The sequence below is a fragment of the Camellia sinensis genome, chromosome 4 (genome assembly GCF_055761805.1).
Source record: "Camellia sinensis isolate YWXY chromosome 4, ASM5576180v1, whole genome shotgun sequence".
Taxonomy (NCBI): Eukaryota; Viridiplantae; Streptophyta; class Magnoliopsida; order Ericales; family Theaceae; genus Camellia; species Camellia sinensis.
Window position 1 is genome coordinate 11,015,278 of NC_138964.1, and position 19,927 is coordinate 11,035,204.

Here is a 19,927-nt window from a genome sequence, read left to right on the forward strand (position 1 = left end):
TGGTCCAATCTTTCAGTTATCAGTTCCATCATCCGTTCCAGTCTGGCCATTCTGGCCTCAGAGGATGAGGATTCAGTTTCATTTGCCGTTCTTGCATTATCCATTTCACTATAAGCAGTTATGACAGTTATCAATATAGGCAGTCATTTGTTTAAACAGATTAACATATTAGTATATATTCAATCATGTCATAGGCACACACTTATCATGCTCCTGAAACGCCCTAATCACTTTTCTAGGACATCCTATAGCTCATTTGGACAGGTGTGTGCGGTATAACTCGTGGTAAGTATCGCTCTGATACCACTCTGTCACAACCCAAACCCGGCCCTATGGGTTTAGCACCGTAACCGGCCAGTAATCCGAGATTACCGAAGGCCTGCTTAATAGTAATACAGTAAAACAGAGTACAGGGCCTGGCGGAAGTCACAACAGTAAATAAACAATGTGCAATGAGCTGTGAGAGACTGTATGCAAAAAGACTTTTCATACATATATATACATTCAGTACAGGAAAGTATACACAATATATACAATCATTCAGAATAGGGACTCAATCCCTTATATAACAGTACAGTACAGTGCTATCAGTCTATACAGTTTACAAAACAGGTACAGAGACAGAAGGGGGAATAAAAGACCCCTAAGCCATAGCATGGCAGGCTCGAAACCTCGCAGTGAGGCACAGTAGTTGGCTTGACAAAACTGGAGTTTACCTCGACGCTTTTAGCCGTGTTCTGGTGCCTGTACACCTACATATATATATGAGCAGTGAGCTAAAGCCCAGTGAATAACACAGTGCGTAAAAGGGTTAAGAATGAATGTCCTTACAGTAATGAAAACAGTTCATTGATTCAGTATATCAATCATTCAGTCATATGTGGTACATCCCTTAGCATAGCAGTACAGTAAACAGTAGGTCTTAAAAGACCGAACAGTAAATGATGGCCATCAGTCAGTAAACAGTAGTGGTTCCAACGAGGGAACCGACAGAGATCTCTATAACAGTAACAGTCAATAACAGTAGGTGATAAGGATGCCACAATACAGTTCAGAATATAGGGCATACATTCAATCAGTTAACAGTAATCAGTTCAAAAAGCAGTACAGTTCAATTGTTCAGAAGATAATCATTTTTGAATATATCTTTACACAGTTGTTACTCACAGAGTTCTGGGCTACAGTAAGCTAGAGCGCATCCCCTGTCGCCAACCCTACACAGTTTACAGAATGAACACACACTAAGCTACACAGTTGGAAAAGATAAGAACTTAATCCCTAATTGCCTCGGTTTGTTCTACATTTATATCCTCAACAAGATGTCTTAAACTAGGCCTAAGAATGCCTAGGATGGGATGAGGTTGCAAAGATGTGATCAGAAAACAATTTCAGGATTTTCAGAAAAACAGAGTCCCGCTCGAGCGAACATGCAACAAAGGTACACGCTTGAGCGTCAAATCCCCCGCTCGAGCGTACTGTAAAAGTACTGGGTGGGTGAAATCTCCGCCCGACGGACGCTCGACGCCCGCTCGAGCGTGATACACATGCCTCCGCTCGAGCGTCCAATCCTACGCTCGAGCGGACTGTAAAACAGTGCCAAGATACTGGATGCTCGGATTCCCCGCTCGAGCGAGAGTGCAAAATCTGGAAAACCCAGATTGCACCTTCAAGCCAAAAACCAAGTTTAAATGCATCAAAACCGATCCTCTTGGGACCATTTTCTGGAAAACTCTTATAAACTCATAGTTAAACACGATTCAAAACTCAATTTGAGAAATCAAAGCCCAAGGGTGTTTAATTCAAACTTAATTTCAAACCAATTTCATGAATAAGAAGAACATGCAAACATGCATGAATTCAAACCAATTCAAAGCTTCGATTTCATGCTCTAGGGAGCCAATTGCTCCAAAAACAAGATGAAAACATGGTCCTAAGCATTAACATGGACATGCATGCCAAAATCCATGAAGAACAACCTCAAAAATGCAAGAGTATGCCATGCATGCAACAATTAAGCTTCAATTCCACAATAATGAACCAATTCTAGACTTAAATCACTAGAGGCTCAAGAATCTTTCATGAATAAGCTTAAACATAACGATGAGAGGTTGAATTCCTTACCTAGAGCTTCAATTACAAGTGTAGAAGTCCAATTAGGCAAATCTCCTAAGATCTCTTCAAGCCTTTCAAGCCAATTCTCTAGAACAATTCAACTCTCTCACTTCCTCTCTCTCTAGTTCGGTGGTGTGCTCAAACAAGGCTGAGGAAAATGTTTTGATCTAAGTGTATACAAGGCTCAATATGTTGAGGTAGTGGCCACTAAGTGGCACTAATGTAATTTAGTCAAACTATGCAATTTAACTCAGTTTAATCTAATTTAATCATACCTAATCAGTTTTCAGGTAGTTACACCATAAAATCACAAAATTCTACTGATCATGAAACATCAATCAATTTCTGGTTCGGCCGCCGATAAGGCCTTCAATTTGCAATTTCACCATAAAAACATGAACAGATACTCAAACAGTCAAACAGATAAATGCATAATTAAATAGATATGCTCAGTCAATTCAGTTCTAGATTTCAGTCAGTCAGTTCAGTATTTCAATCAGTTCACTTATTAGTCATAATCAGTTCAGTTTAACGGTAATCAGTGGTTATTCGGTAAACAATGGTGAGGGTTATTACACCTAGCCCATGTCGATCCTCGTGGGTGCCCGGAAAAATTCGAGTCAGGCCCGGGCGGGCCCGGCCCATTGACAATGTGAATATTCACATTGACATGTTAACATTCACATTAATAGGAGTGTAAAATTGGCCCGCGTCCCGTGGCAGCACGAAACCTGCCCGCAGCCCATGGGAGGCTCGTGGCGGGCCCGGTCCGGCCCGTTGACAATGTGAATATTCACATTGACATGTTAACATTCACATTGATAAGAGTATAAAATTGGCCCGCGGCCCATGGGCGGCCAAAAGCCCGCCCACGGCCCAGGGCGAGCCCGGCCCGGCCCGGCCCGTTGACAATGTGAATATTCACATTGACATTGTAGACGTCCCCGAACGTCCCGGGAGGGAAATCCCGTTTTGTTCATATGGGCTCACTACAGTTCAGGACTCATGTGTCACAGTCCTATATCTAATCTCGCAGAGTGCAATGCAAGACCGATGAATCATCAAAGACTCCAAATTCAGCAAATCATTTTTGAAAACATATTTTTTTGAAAGAAGTGCCAAACATGGACTGCTTTGTCAGATACAGAGTTGCCACCTAAATATTTTATTTTGGGAAATTTAGGAAACCCTGACTCATTTACCTAAGGCCACGTGTCCGTCATCACCAAAGTTGCCTCGGCTCAGGAACTTGGGTACGATTGGGGAAGGTCACGTCGTGAGCACCCCACTCTCCCGATCAAAGATCGGCCTCTACTAACCATGATATCGAGTTTTAAAAATATTATGTGCTCTTATTCCGGTTATTAGCCTAGATTTACTGCGTGATGCACACAGCATACAAGTATAGATTGGATCGCCTGAATTGGAGCAAAACACCTCATGTTTGCTTTTGAAACGGTTTGCTACTCGCAAGTAGGCTAAAATGCGAATTTGCCACCCTCAGGTGGGCTTAGAAGACAAGGTGATTTGCCACTCTCAAGTGGGCTTAAAACTCACAATCGATGCATTATTCCAATTCAGATAATCCAACCTTCACCCATAGGCATTCAGGCAGGTATATCACATAAGCAGTTAGCCTCATGGTAAACATGCTATCATGGCAGTCACTCACACGCATGTAAGGATACTAAACCATAAACACTTACCGAGTACTCCGAGCCAAAACAAAAACTAGTTAGTAATCAATGCATGATCCTAGTTCATGTTAAGATGGCTAGTGCAACACATGCAAAATGCAACTAGAAATAGGCTCGGCTATCCTAAGAATGGCATATGAGATGCTACAGCTAACACGTATTCAACTTGGAATTGGAATACAATGCAGTTAGTATGATGCGCCGAGCCCGGTGCATGCAATACAAATGAATGATGCAAACATGCAAGCATAAGTATGCTAATTGAAACATGCCCTAATCTAACCATCATAAGCTGGTAAATAAAAGGCAGAAAGACGTGGGGTTGGAAGACATACATCACACACACGCACACTTATTACAATTGTGCCCTCGCTCGGAGGGTCCGAATAAATAATACAGTCCGAATAAATAATTGCTACAGCTAATTATTACACAACATTAACTAATTAACAAACTAGCTAAGTAAGCATGTAAACTACATGAATGTGACTGCCTCGACTCTGTTTTTGGGTGATGATAGATGCATGCATGCTCGAGTCGCCTCGCCGGGAAATTCCATCATGATGCCTCGCCTCGCCTTTGTTTGCAACTGATTTTAGAAATTTGCACAAGGCTCCAAGAGGCAGAAACTCCACCCTGAGAAGGCTGCCAACCAGGTATTGGCTTGGGAGACCTGCCGACCACCCTTTGTGGTGGAAACCAAAAAAAGGTGGTCGGCCTGCCAGAAAACATGGTCGGCTGACCACTTTCTGCCCCTGGATTCTGGTTTTTCTGAAGCAAAGGCAAGAGGAAGAGAAAGCAAGGTATTTTCAACATATGTGTGCAAGACCACTCTCCCCGTCCTTGCACAAGCTCAAAGGAGTGTAGACCTCGATCCTCGTGCCACTAATCACGTACCTCGATGCATGATGACCGATGAGTCAAATTTTCACAACTCAATATGAAATGAATGCACATATAAGCAAGTAAAATCAACGACTCTATCATGGACAGTCAAGAGTGTCGGCGACCGAGAATCGAGGCACGTTTCGTCACTTGGAGTATGAAACATCCCTCGTTTCCCGTGTTTGGATTAAACCCTACTCCAAACACAATGCAACAAATAAGGATGACATGTCATGCACAAATGCAACTAGCATGCAATCCTAACGCAATGCGACCTAATCATGCAAACATGCAAGGATGAGATGCAAACATGCTACTAGCATACACAATGCTATGAACCATATGGCATACACAATGCGACTAACAACCTAGCCCACGCAATACGAGGAAATGAGATGGCATACACCATGCCTAAAACAACATGGCATGCACAATGCACTAACATGCAACCTAGCATACGCAATGTTATGGACTAAAATGGCATACACAATGCACGATGGACTTACACCAATATGAGTGGACCTCAGCCACACTCAAATCAGTGGCCATGTGATGAAAATGAGACAACCGAGATACATGCAAATATGTACGAATGCGAAGGACCGATCCTAAGGCACAACATGCAACTCTAATTGAGCATGGCAAAGGATGAAATATGGCATAGAATGGCACATGATACAGCTCTGAAATGGCATAAAAGATGGTCCCGAAACATGCAAATATGTCACCCAATGCATGCTAGATGGCCCGGGTACCGAAACTAGTGAAATGCGTTACACTAGAGGTACCCAAAGCAATGCACCAATGGCAAAACCAACCCCAAACAGACCCTAAGCAGGTCTGAAACAGTGGGGAAATGGCCTAAAATGATGGCTCGGAATGCAAAGAAATGGAACTCATTCAATGGTCAGTAAATGAGGCATACAAGCCCGACTCTCAAACGCATTTAAAGAGTACAAAACATGGCAATATGGCATTCAAAAAAGCTCTGAAATATGATGTATAATGGACCCAAAACATGAACACACCTCAGTATATGCATGGAATGAGCCTCAAAACTCAAAGTTAAGCATGGGTATTGAACTACAAGCATGCAAAACAAACGTCATTCGACCATGAGACCCAAAAACAGAGCTAGGGCAGTCCAAAATATGCACAAAATCAGTTTGAGGCAAGGCCAAAAAGTGCTAAAATCAAGGGTCAACAAAGCATGCGAAATAGGCTAGTGAACCATGATTTACACTACAAGTATGTGAAGCACATGAGGGCTCACCGAACCAGCCAAAAATAGAAGTATGCCATGCTAAAATATGCCCAAAAACCCATGGAAACTCAGTCAACACATGTAAGAATGATAGGCTCCTTTGGAGGGCCATGCAAGGGGTTGTTCCACACGTATACGACGGACACACACAATGGTAAAACCACCTATGGACAGAGGTTATGAGGGTCCTAAAACCCACCAAAAAGGCCCTGAAATTGGTTTAGGAAGCATGCAAGTGAAAGCCCCTTTGAAAGGCCTTGAAGAGGATTACTCTACGCATGCAACATAGACACTTTATATGGAAAAATGGGCTCAAGACAGAGATAATGCAGACCTTAAAACTCACCAAATAGGGCCTGAAATATGGCATTGAAACATGCAAATAGGGGCCCCTTTGGAAGGCCAAAAGGGCCAACAAACAAGACAATGAGAGAAGGGGTCACCCCCCCTGATTTTGGCTCTCAAAATAGTATGCCAAACAAAGCATGATACAAAGGCCTAGATGCAAGGCTCAAAATAAGATACAAACAAGCATACAAGGGGGTAAATGACCTCTAACAGAAAAATGTCCTTAAACAAACTTCAAGAGGAGCTCAAAATAAGACTTTTTTCAGTTTATGACAAAGCACGAAAATGCTTTCAAGTAAGGCTAAGATATGAAGCAAAATAAGCCTTAAAATAGGGATGGAACATACAAGGGGGTAAATGACCTCTAATAGAAAAATGTCCCGAAACAATCTTCAAGAGGAGCTCAAAATAAGACACTTTTTAGTTCATGTCAAAGCTCGAAAATGCTTGCAAATAGGGATAAACTATGAGGCAAAACAATATCAAAATGGGGGAAATCAAGACTTACCCTTGTAGCACAGCAATGCAGCAAGCTCTGGACCAAGAAAGTGAGCCTTTAACCTCTGAAAAATAGCTCCAAGGTACTTAGGATGGTAGTGGAGGTGTTGTGCTTGGAGGTGTAGTGTAAATGGCCAAGAACCATGGAGTTATGGAGCTTGGATGTAGAGATATAGAGGGAGAGTGTATCTATCTTGAGATTAAAATGTTCAACCCTTGCAAGTGGAGAGGAGGGTTGGTTTTATAGAAGGGGAGGTCCAAGGCTTCTTGGAGAAGCCTCAAGTAAAAGAACCAAGCTTCTAAAAGAAGCTAAACCAAAAGGGTCAAGCTTCTTGAGGAAGCTGGACCAAAGGGGTCAAGCTTCCTCAAGAAGCTTGACAAAAGGTCAAGCTTCTCCTAGCAGCTAAGCAAAAAGGGCCAAACTTCCTTAAGAAGCCAAACAAAAGGGTCAAACCCGGAGCAAATGCCTCCCAACTGGCACAGCTGTATGCAACTCAGGAAGGGCAAAAAGCAGATGGCTGGCCGACCACTTGCCCTGGTCGGCCGACTAGGGTTCAAAAGGGTCAAGAAGAAAAGCTAGTCGGCCTACCTAGAAAGGTGGCCTCCCAGGTGAATGCAATATAATTGTGGTATGGGAGACTAGAAAATGTGACCCAAGAGAGAGGAAAACCAGCTTTCTAGCAAGGTTCAAAAGGGTCTGGAAGAAAAGTTGGTCGGCCTACCCATATTGGTGGCCTCCCAGATGAGTACAACACAATGGTGGTATGGGAGACCAGAAATTAAGGTTCAAAAGTGAGGGAGACCACCTACCTGTCAAGAAAACCAACTGGAGGAGAGAGAAATGGTCTCCAAAAGAATTGTTGGTCTCCCACCCTCCTACCACCTTCCAAACAATGAAAATAGGGTCCATGCCAAGAATGACCCTAACCGATGCAAAACGAGGGTTCGGGGGCCAAAACGCGCAGCCTGGGGCCTCGAAAATAGGCTGTTAAGCAGCGGAAGTGGCGTGCGACCACGAAGGTGGTCTCCCGGACCACAGTGTCCCTCTAGGGAGAGGAAACAAGGTTTGTGCCAAAAATCAGAGCAAACGGAGGTAGTTAAGCGGTCCCGAACTGAGGCACGCGGCCAACGGTTCCGAAAACTAGGAACTGGTCTCCAAACGGGAATAGTGGCCTACGACCACGAAACGTAGCCTATGGCTGCTGAGAGATAGTCTTCAAGACCTCTCCCTCTCTTTGGAAAAAGAAAACAGAGAAAACAGGACCTGGTTCGCAAACCGAGACAAAGCACAAAAGAGCCCCGAAGTCTGGAGGCAAGGCTCTCAGCCGAGACTCCGAAACCTCAGAACGAGCACAATATGCATCATCACTGAGCGCTCAATCGGTGACGTCTGAGTCTTAAGGTCGGTCAAAAATGGGGTGTTTACAGACATGTTAACATTCACATTGATAGGAGTGTAAAATTAGTCCGCGCCTCGTAGCTGCCCGAAACCTGCCCACGGCCCGTGGGCGGCCCGGGGCGGGCCCGGCCTGGCCTGTTGACAATGTGAATATTCACATTGACATGTTAACATTCACATTGATAAGAGATTAAAATTGGCCAGCGGCCCAGGGCGGGCCCGGCCCAGCCCGTTGACAATGTGAATATTCACATTGACATGTTAACATTCACATTGATAGGAGTGTAAAATTAGCCCGTGCCTCATGGCTGCCCGAAACCCGCCCACGACCTGCAGGCGGCTCAGGGCGGGCCTGGCCATTTTTTTTTAATTCTTTTTAATTTTTTCTACCAAAATTTTATTATTTTTCACAAAAAAAGACACTAGGCCTCGACGCGGGCCGGGCCTCGGACCGAGCCTTGAATGGGCCTTAACCGGGCCAAGCTGGGCTTCAAAGTGATGGCCCAGGCCCTAGCCTAGGGTCTCGGACTAGGCTCGAGCCTGGGCCTAAATGAGCCTTTCTCGGGCTGGGTCGGGCCGGCCCACGGGCCAAAAAGTTAGGCGCAGGCCCTAGCCCTGGCACAAGGGTATTCAGGCTTTGAACGGGCCGATGGATCGAGCCTCGGGTCAGGCCGGTGGGCCTGGGCCTAGCCTCAAGCTTAGGTCGGATTTGGGAGGGCCTGGCCATTTTTTTTTAATTCTTTTTAATTTTTCTACCAAAATTTTATTATTTTCCACAAAAAAATACATTGCGCCTCGGGCAGGCTGGGCCTCGGACCGAGCCTTGAATGGGCCTTAAACAGGCCGATGGGCCGGGCCGGGCTTCAAAGTGATGACCTAGGCCCTAACCTAGGGTCTCGGACATGCTCGGGCTTGGACCGAAACGAGCCTGCCCTGAGCCGTGGGCGGGCTTCGGGCAGCCCACGGGCCGCGGGCCAATTCTACATTCCTATCAATGTGCATTTTAACATGTCAATGTGAATATTCACATTGTCAACGGGCCGGGCTGGGCCTACCCCGGGCCGCGGGCAAGCTTCGGGCAGCGGACAAATTTTACACTCCTATCAATGTTAATGTTAACATATCAACGTGAATATTCACATTGTCACGGGTCGGGCCAAGCCCGCCTTGGGCTGCGGTCGGGCTTCGGGCCGCCCACGGGCTGCGGACCAATTTTACACTCTTATCAATGTGAATGTTAACATGTCAATGTGAATATTCACATTGTCAACGGGCCGGGTCGGGCCCACCCTAGGCCGCTGGCCAATTTTATACTCTTATCAATGTGAATGTTAACATGTCAATGTGAATATTCACATTGTCAACAGGCCAGGCTGGGCCCGTCCCGGGCCGCCCATGGGCCGTGGGTGGGTTTCGGGCAGCCACGGGGCACGGGCTAATTTTACATTCCTATCAATGTGAATGTTAACATGTCAATGTGAATATTCACATTGTCAACGGGCCGGGCCGAACGGGCCCCGAGGGCGAGCGGGCGGGCTTTTGGCCACCCATGGGCCGCAGGCCAATTTTATACTTTTATCAATATGAATGTTAACATGTCAATGTGAATATTTACATTGTCAACGGGCCGGACCGGGCCCGCCCCGGGCCACCCATGGGCCGTGAGAGGGTTTCGCGTCGCCACGGGACGCAGGCCAATTTTACACTCCTATTAATGTGAATGTTAACATGTCAATGTGAATATTGATAGTGTCAATGTGAATATTGATAGTGTCAATGGGCCGGGCTGGGCCCGCCACTACTCACGGGCGGGTTTCGAGCCACCCACGGGCCAATTTTACATTCCTACCAATGTGAATTTTAAAATATGAATGTTCACATTAAAATATTGCTAACCGTTCAAAAAATATTTATAAGGGTATCAAAATTAAATATAAGGGCATAAGTGTCCAAGAAAATAGTGTAAATCAAGAAAAAGGAATTTATGGAATAAAACTATACATACATGGGACTAAATGAGTTAAAAAATTCCTTCATGGACTTCTTGGATTAAAACACTTCTAAATGGATTTATCAATAAAAATCCCCTGATAGATGTACTATTATGTATATATACAGGTTACAGGTTACATTGATGATGGAATGTATATAATGTAGAAATTAATAAAAAAAATTCAATTTGTGCATTTTAAAAAAATTAATAAATAGAGCTTTTGGCGACTAAACATTTAGTAACCAAAAAATAAAAAGGAGAAATTGTTGGCAACTAAACAGTTAGTAGCAAAAAAAATGAAAGTTTTTGGCGACTAAAAAATTAGTAGCTAAAAAGGAGCACCACAATTTTGGCGACTAAAAAATTGGTAGTTAAAAAATTGAAGACAAAATTTTTTTTCTTTTTGGCTGCTAAATATGTTGTTTTGGGCGACTAAATTTTTAGTCATTAATTGGCGACTTTCGGCGACTAAAAAAAAATAGTCGCCAATTCTTTTGCCGACAATTAGACAATGACCAAACGGGTGACCAAAAATTTTAATTGGTAAAAATCTTTAGCAACAAAAAATTTAATCGCCAAAGTGTAATTTGTTGTAGTGACATTTGGTTAGATTCTCCCCCATCCACAAAATTTGAGTGCCCTTAAGGGCCTAACTCCAAGTTGAAAGTTAGACTAAATAAAGCCAACAAACTTATCATCCACAAAATTTAGATGTCCTGGGGCCTAACCCCAAGTCGAAGGTTAGATTAAATAAAGTTAACAAACTTTCTTAAAAAAAAAAAAATATATATATATATATATAGAGGACAAAAGCCAGCATTTTTCAATCAATATTCAAACAGTGATTTTGGAATTAATTTCTTATTCGTTCCTTAATGATTTTGAGCAAATTAAAGTTTGATAAGCAATAGATGTGTGAAAGCCACTTTAATTTTTTGTTCAAAATTGACCAAATTTTTTTTTTTTTTTTGTAGAACCATATTTTAACAGTTTTGTTGACTACAAACGGATTGATGTTTGGGTATATTCTACCTACTAATCAACCACTAAAGTCTGATCTAATTGACCCCTTAATAAAATGGTATAGTCTTTCTTTATTTCAGAATTCTATATGCAACAGAAGTGTGAAAACCACTTTAATTTTTGTTCAAAATTGACCAAAAAAATTATTTTTGAAGAACCATGTTGACTACAAACAAACCAATGTTTGGGTATATTCTACCTACTAATCAACCACTAAATTCTGATCTAATTGACCCCTTAATAAAATGGTATGGTCATTCTTTATTTCAGAAAAGGAGCTGGAGCACATGGAAGATTTCTGCATCAAACTACAAACTCACATACTACTCATAGTTTTGTCTTGTAGGCAGTAGAATGCTCTCATTTACATATTTTAGTCTCAACTTCACGTCATGTTTGGTGGTTTTAGAATTATTTTTTTTTTTTTTTTTTTGATGGAGTCATGTAAAATTTTAAATTTTAATTCTCAATTTATAAATAAAATGACATCTTAATACAGAAAAAAAAAAAGAAAAAAAAAAAAGCCACACACACAATATATGTTATTTTAGTCGTCCTTGACAAAGTTTTATATAATGGATATTATCAAATACATTTTTGGTTGAACCAACAAAAAAACAATATACATATATATATATATATATATATATTTAAACTTATAAAAAAAATTTATTCATACTAAAACAAGAGGCCAACAAAAATCAAATGGACATATACTACTGTCACAAAAAATAAATTAAAGCAGTATTAAGCGCATGTTCTAATGCATTAAAATTCTAACAAATTCTACGTGTACAATATGTATCACAAATTTAACTTCCAGTCAAATTTAAAGCAAAAAAAAAAAAAATGCAAATACAAAATTATTTAAGTGATGCAATTGCGATGACAATTCAAGAGAGTAGAAAGCTCCATTATCTTATCATTTTTTAGTACGTGGAATTTTATTTTTTTCCTTATTCTTCGAGAACCACTTATGTTAACGTATTAAATAATGGGTGCAAATTTTGTATGTGTTAACGCATAAATTACACTAGCCTGCTCTAAAATAATAAAAAATAATAATATTTAAATTTATATTTTTGATATAATTATATTGACATCTTTTGAAGTTTTAATTACAGTTAGATCCCTTTTATATATAATTCATTAGGCATATGAATAAAAAAAGTTGTTATCTTCATTCAACTAAAATATATTTTTATCTTTATTTATTTCAATGTTTATTGACTAACCTTACTAAAAGAAATATTAGTATAATTATTTTAAAATGTAAAACTAATTATATATATATATATTTTTTCAAATTTTATGAAGATAAGTATAGTTTATTCAAGATAAATATTAAAAAATTATTAATTTTAAAAAAATTGACGAGCGAATTGACACCTGCTCCAAAAAACAAAAAAAAAAAAAAAAAAAAAAAAGAAGTGAATTGATACCACTGTCTACGCAGCCTGTGCAGATAAGTTAGGGCACTGTTCATAGTGTCTTAATGGGGTTGTAATTAGTGGAGGAGATAAAATTCATAGTTTTATATTGAGTGAGAAAAGAATATGAGAGGATATAGGAATTTGTGATTGGTGAGGAATATTGTCACATGGCACTTTTGAATCAACTAATAGTTTTTTGCCATGTGTATTGGTTGAAGTCTTATTAGCCGTTTATTAAAATGGTCCAGTCTTTCTTTAATAATTAATTCAACAGGAAGTCTTTATTTAGTGTTTAATAAGATGTTTCAGTCTTTGTTTAATAATTAATTCAGAAGGGATTTAGAGCATGCATATTACCTAATTTAATACAGAGAAAATTGCTATTCAGGAGAATTTTTTTTAAATTATTATATGGTAGTAAAAAATTTATAATTTTAATTTATAATATTTATCATTTTTTTACAAATATTTTTTTAATCCCAACTTATGTGTAATTCTCCTTTTTATAAAATGGCGTTCAAAACTAAGTTTGTACTCAATCATATAAGACATTACATTATATAATATTTAAAAGATACGGAAAAAAAATTAATTCTGACCACTCCATTACTCTCCCTTTTATAAAATGGCGTTCAATTATATGATATTTAAAAGATACGGAAAAAAAAAAAAATAATTCTGACCACTCCATTACTCTCCTTTTTATAAAATGGCGTTCAAAACTAAATTTGTACTCAATCATATAACGTGACTAATTTTACCTAAGATATTAAATTACATAATATTTAAAAGATACGAAAAAAAAAATTAATTCTGACCACTCCATCACTGTGCGACTTTATGCATAAAGAGTACACTAACGCTCTGGAAATTTTGTATAATTACAAAAATTTCTCTTATAATTTCAATAATTATATTGGCATTTCTTACCCTTTATATTCTAGCAGGTAATTATTCAATAATTCCGAAATATGATCATGTGATACTTTATAATAATATGATTAGTGAAAAATCTGAAATATTGATTCTTTGTACTAGGTGATTGAGAAATATAAATAAAATGAATGATGATTGGTGAGAGAGTATAACCATATAATATTTTGAGACTATTGTATAATTTTTCCTTTATAGCAATGTAAAGATTAAATATTAAATTACATTGATCTAACCTATCTATTATTCCTATGTAAAAATTCGTGGTTCTCTGTTTTTTTCCTCTACCATCTCTTTACTGTTTCTTACTCATTTTCCTCTATTTTCTCCTGTTTTCTTCTCAGTCATTTTCTTTATTTTCTTCTCTTTCTTCCTGCAAGACCCATTTTCTCTTTCTAAAAAAACTAGTCTTCACAATTTCTCTTTCTCTTAAACCAATGTTCACGACCTCCTCTTTTTACTTTTCTTTTATTATTATTATTATTCTTATTATTTATCTTTTGTGGAGACATAATTTTGAGTTGCTTACATGGCTTAGGTGTTAACCGAGGTGCACGTGAGTGATTCTGATTGACCAAGGTATGGTTAGACTACATCTGAATTTGAGATGTTCGGATAAGAGATTAGAGTCTTAGATGATGAGAAACTCTCTGTTTGGATATGTTAGACTCATGAGAGAGTTAATCTTATTCTAAATTGGAGGAGTTTTTGATAAGTATTATTCCTGAAAAGGATAGAATCTTATGAAGTAAGTGTAAAACATAAAGCATTATAACGCAGCGGATGAAAAATTATAGTCATACCTTTTTCAGCAGAGTCTAAATTGAAGGATCTCGTGGGTAAATCACGTGCTTCCTCAATCTGATCAATCAACCTGCAATGGAGTGATATTATAGAATGAATATCACCCACACAAGTCACAGTGCAAAATGGCTCTTGATCGTTGTATTTTGGGAGAGAGTCAGTATATATGAAAAACATACGACATACGTTGTTTTCCTCTTAATCACCCATATCCCATATCATATCAGATATATAGGATAATATCTCATCTATCCATATCAGTTGATATGATAGATATGGATATCCTGAGTGGTTATCCAAGTAAGTTTTGAATTCAAATTCAAACTTACATGGATAAGGTTCAAAAGGTTCAAAGGGTCATGCCACATGGGCGCCCAATTTCTAACATCTCTCACTCGCACATGAGTTGGCATGACACTGCCACATCTCTATCTCAATCTCCTCAAAAATGAAACAATCACATACTAGCCAATGTACCGTGCGATTGCTGAGAACACCTGCATGTGGGAGCTCTATACTAGAAACTCAAAATGAGCCAGCATAGAGACATCAACCCAAAAAGAACAGAAATAGTGTCTCATATACCCCAGACCCATCTAATTACACCGGTCTAAAAAACATCTCTAATCCCTCAAAAGAGCATGTTTGACTCTCTCAATTCTTGCAATATATTCACACTCAATCCGCCTCTCATACAGAGCGATGTGAGTTGCCGGCAATGAATATACAACAGTGGTGTAATATTAGATGATTTTCCCTTTGCCCTAATGCCATTTAGTTTAGGATTGACCGCTTTCCCAGTGATGTCCCTTAAGGTCGAATCATACATGACCGCAGGCAACATACCAAAGTAGCAAAACATCAACCCCTTACCTTATGACATAGTCAAAAGTCACAAAATGGTACATAAATGAAAGTCATATCAATAATGACACGTAAGACTCACACGGTACGGAAACAGGGATCCATTCTCTCACCTCATTACTCGGTCGCCAAGCATATATAGTTTGAATACATGCTACGGTGGAGTAACTCTTCTAAAAAAGTGACGTCATACTCGATACACCGTACAGATATTAGTCTAGTCGCTTTCTAGCACCTAACCCAAATTCTCTATTTGCTCGTCCTCTAGGCGCCAAATGAGATCTCGTATCTGGCTAATCATAACAGGCACAACATGGAAAGTGGGTACTAACATCCATGTTTGGTCCTTAACACAACCTCATCTTGGTTGTAACCAAGGCGACATGCATAGTGGATTATTTAAGCCTCTCTTGGCTCTAAATAAAAATAAACCACTAGTCTCATCTTTGCTCGCTCCCAAGCGCCAAGGGCGATTGCTCGTGTGAGTGAGTCAATCTTGCCTGCTGACATCATCATCTGCTAATCATTATGACACAAACCATAATAGTGTCAACATCCCATCATCTCAAAATAAGTGAACGATTTTAAAAAAAAAAATTGACCACAGCTTGCGCAATTCTAGATTCCAAACATAAGCCTTATCAGCACCTCTTGCGATAAGTATATACAATGGAATCCACCATGTGCGCCTCACATGAAGTGATTCAATATCACAATTCTAGATTCGAAACATAAGCTTTATCAGCACCTCTTGCGATAAGTATATACAACGAAATCCACCATGTGCGCCTCACATGAAGTGATTCAAGATCACTACCTCTTGCGCAATAACCTCTCTAAAGATATTTTGGTGGCCAATTTACGTTCATTCTGGATGCGCCCAACTAGCGCATTGAATCTTACAAGGAGCAAATTAATATACTACTAGTAAAGCATTTTATCCACAGTCTAATGAGCAAGGTCAATGTCTAAACAACTTAGTTGATCATTTACCAAAGATAACACTTATCATGCCGAATACGCCCACATAGCGTACTTTAGGCTTCCACAACAAAGAAAAGATCAAGGAATATAGGTCATCTGTTTCTCCCAAAGACAATCCGAGGATTCACTCAATAGCTAAGGCTCTGGCTTTTACCGATAGGTAAGTCAATGGGTTTGCAATTTTGCATCTAGAATCGTTCTAGGATATTCCTTATGTAAGTCATCGAAGACAAAGCATGAATTCTCCCAAAACAATCCCTAAGGATCGTACATCCGAGCATATAAACTGCATCACCCATGTCCATCATATCTAAAATAGAGGACTGCCCACCCTAGGTGGCGACAATCTTATAAATTCTTGGCTCATAATGACTAAGTAAGGAAAAACTTCTTTTGGACCATTGATCATGCCTCAGTGGTCTTCATCGATCATCGTTGGCCTATTATGGCTTGACGAAATCTAAGAACCACTATTTGGATAGCTGTTTTAGGCTGTAAAAGATTTATTGGAACTAGCAACCTTTTTGTGCTCCTAACTTTTTACCATAAAAGCAGAAGGTAAATCCCTATGGATCTACTTATCCAATTCTCTAACAAGAAAGTTGGGTCACAATGTCCACAAATCAATGTTCCGAACCTATGTCAATCATAGCCCAAGTCAAAATAACCTCACTCCCTAGGAGGAAGTCTTCTCATAGTCTACACTTTCCTCAATGGTGCAACTTTTCGGTATCTAGCGAGCCTTATGCCTCAACAATGACTATCCAAATTACGCATAACTCTAGAACAGTTTCGCTTCATAATGGAAAGTCAACCAAATTATAGAAAAGGTTAATCCTCAAAGACTTTGTCTTAAACTGCGCAACATTGATCCACTTTCTAAAAACAGGGGACTAGAGCCTTTGGCATTATCCTAGGCTCTTTATCATCTTGCGGAGCAACCATGAATGTTTCATTTTCAATCACCCAGTGATGACGTCAAAAACTTTCACATTCGCTACCACACACCTAAGAATGTAGAGTATTCTTCTCTAATGGAGTAATCCATTAGTAGGCACATCGCTCCCACTGTCCCTAAGATATTGGAAATTTCTTTTCATTCTCAATTAGGCTACATAGAGCGCTATGCTTAGAATTCTCTATCTTATAGAGTTCTAAAAAACTCTATTCACGTCACATTTACTAAGAAAACTTTATGTGACTTAGTTACACTACCACGAAGCTGCTTACCTATATGCACATGACCCTGAGGGTTTACATGACCTCATACAATAATGCGCCACATGACCCTATGTGTTTACAAGACAGCATACAATAATGCATTATAGAACCCTAGGTCTTAACTTCACAACCTTATGAGAAGTAAAATAAAGATAAGCTGCTTAACGATTACAGATCGCCCATAGATGACTCTCCACTAACCCATTACTCAAATGGAGTGTAAAATCTAATATAGAGGGCACTTAGTTAGGGATATAGGCAACAAACTAGTGCAATTCCCAATTGGAAAACATTTTGCACCATTATCCACCTAACATTAACAATATTTAATTCCTTATCTCTACTACACCATTGTGCTGTTGAGTATTAGGAATAATCAATTTTCTAAGCATCCATTTCTCTTCACAGAGTTTTCCAAAATAACTCAAATAGATACTCGCCACCTTGGTCAAAACTAAAAACACAAAAGCTATTATCTAATTGATCTCAACCTCATATGTGCAATGTCAAAAATCATTTCAAAACTTTTGACTTATGGGAGATCAAATAGTCTTGACTCAGATGCGTATCGTAATCTATAAATGTGTCGCGATTGAGGCTTAGCTATCATACTCTTACACATATCTAGTCACAAATATCATAGTGGACTAAATGCGCTAATACAAATGACCTTCTACGGCTTTCCTACTTACTTGTGCGCAACCATTGCAAACAAAGTTATACATTCATATGAGAGCAGGATGTCACAAGCAAGTGGGCCCAAGAGGGCCTACTCCAAACATCCATACATTTTCTCATTAATGTGATTAAGTATAATAAGCCACCGGTTCATAACCAATGTCATAAACTAATTCTAATCATCCTAATGTGTGAGTTTTTGAAGACAAGTTTTAAAGGTTTAGGCCCAACTAGGTAATGACTCGCGACTAATTCATATTCACTAGATCATAAAAGGATGTCATGAAGATATTAAGTGTGGCTAAGTCGCAAATTTAACTAGTAAGTGCTAATCCCCTGCACCTTCAAGTCAATTTTATTCTCCATACACTTTAATGCATCTAGTTGAAAGATGATGATACTCCTCCTGCCATATTTATTTCTCGCTTCATAGTTACTTGCAATTAATTCTACTATCTACAAGAAGGAGAGAATAAGCTATCAACTATGACAGCTCCTGAAGTAACTTAAGCGTGAATTAGGCAAAAGAGTCTAATTCAACACAATACTCTCACGAGCCATGCGTCAAATTCTTAGAGTCATAACAACCTTGTCGGCCTTGACCTTTTTATTACTATGCTGCAACGTTTGCGCTTAGTGGTAAACATTATTCAAAAATGTTAGCCTAGCTAAGGAATCATACAAAGAAGCCCTTCCTCATGTCTCACACTCAAGTGTGGAAACAGTAAGTGTCCAGACTTAGGCAAGTCCACAATGCTAATAGATTTTGCAGCCACTAAGCGCTAATCTTTTCACTTAGTGTTAATAGATTTTGCAGCTTCTAAGCACTAATCTTTTCACATAGTATTAATAGATTTTGCAACTTCTAAGCGCTAATCTTTCCACTTAGTGTTAATAGATTTTGCAGCTTCTAAGCGCTAATCTTTTAACTTCACGTGATATTTCAACGTATACTATTATAGTGCATGAAATTTTGCTCCATCCACTCCCAATAATTGGGTAGAGAGCAAAACACTGCTCATACTGGCTACTCGTCTTACACTTAATGACTAATTTATTTAAGCTCGCATTTCTTGGATGACGTGACTCTTGAATGTTACTTCATCCAATGATGTAATATTATTTACAAGTCAAATTACAAAGTCAATCCGCACAGCTCAATAATCAAGATCATATACAGATCTATTGAGGGCTTACTAATTTCATAACTCCAAAACTCGCTAACCAAAATTACGTAGCCTGCCGCTAACCATAGCGCACACATTAGTTTTTATTGTGCCAAACAAGGCAACAAAACCACAGCGGCTTTGAGTCATGTTTCCTTACTTTGGCTCAATTAAGGTTTGACCTAAAGTCTCCAAGACTTTTGCTCATCTAAAGAATGAGATTACATTGTTCACATTTGAACGTCTCTACTAAGTTTAGGTCAACCAAATAACTTCCATAAGCTAAGTCAATTTATAGAGAAATTCGTATTGGGATTAATTTTGATTAGCATAATATAATTTTGCCGCAAAAATCTAAATTAAATAGTGACAATATTATACAAGTCGCAAGATCAAAAATCCGCTATGCTCGTAATCATCTCTTGCGCCACAGGTGACAATTATCCAATATTTAATTTAATTTATGCGCAAAATATTGGTTTTCGGGAGTAAATCTACAAAGATTTCTCTCAACCGAACAACCTCCCATTGACTATGGCATGTCAAAGCGTGATAAATTCCATACAATAGCATCTTAATGTAAATTTACAAATAACTCATGCTATTCATTTAATAATGGAATTCA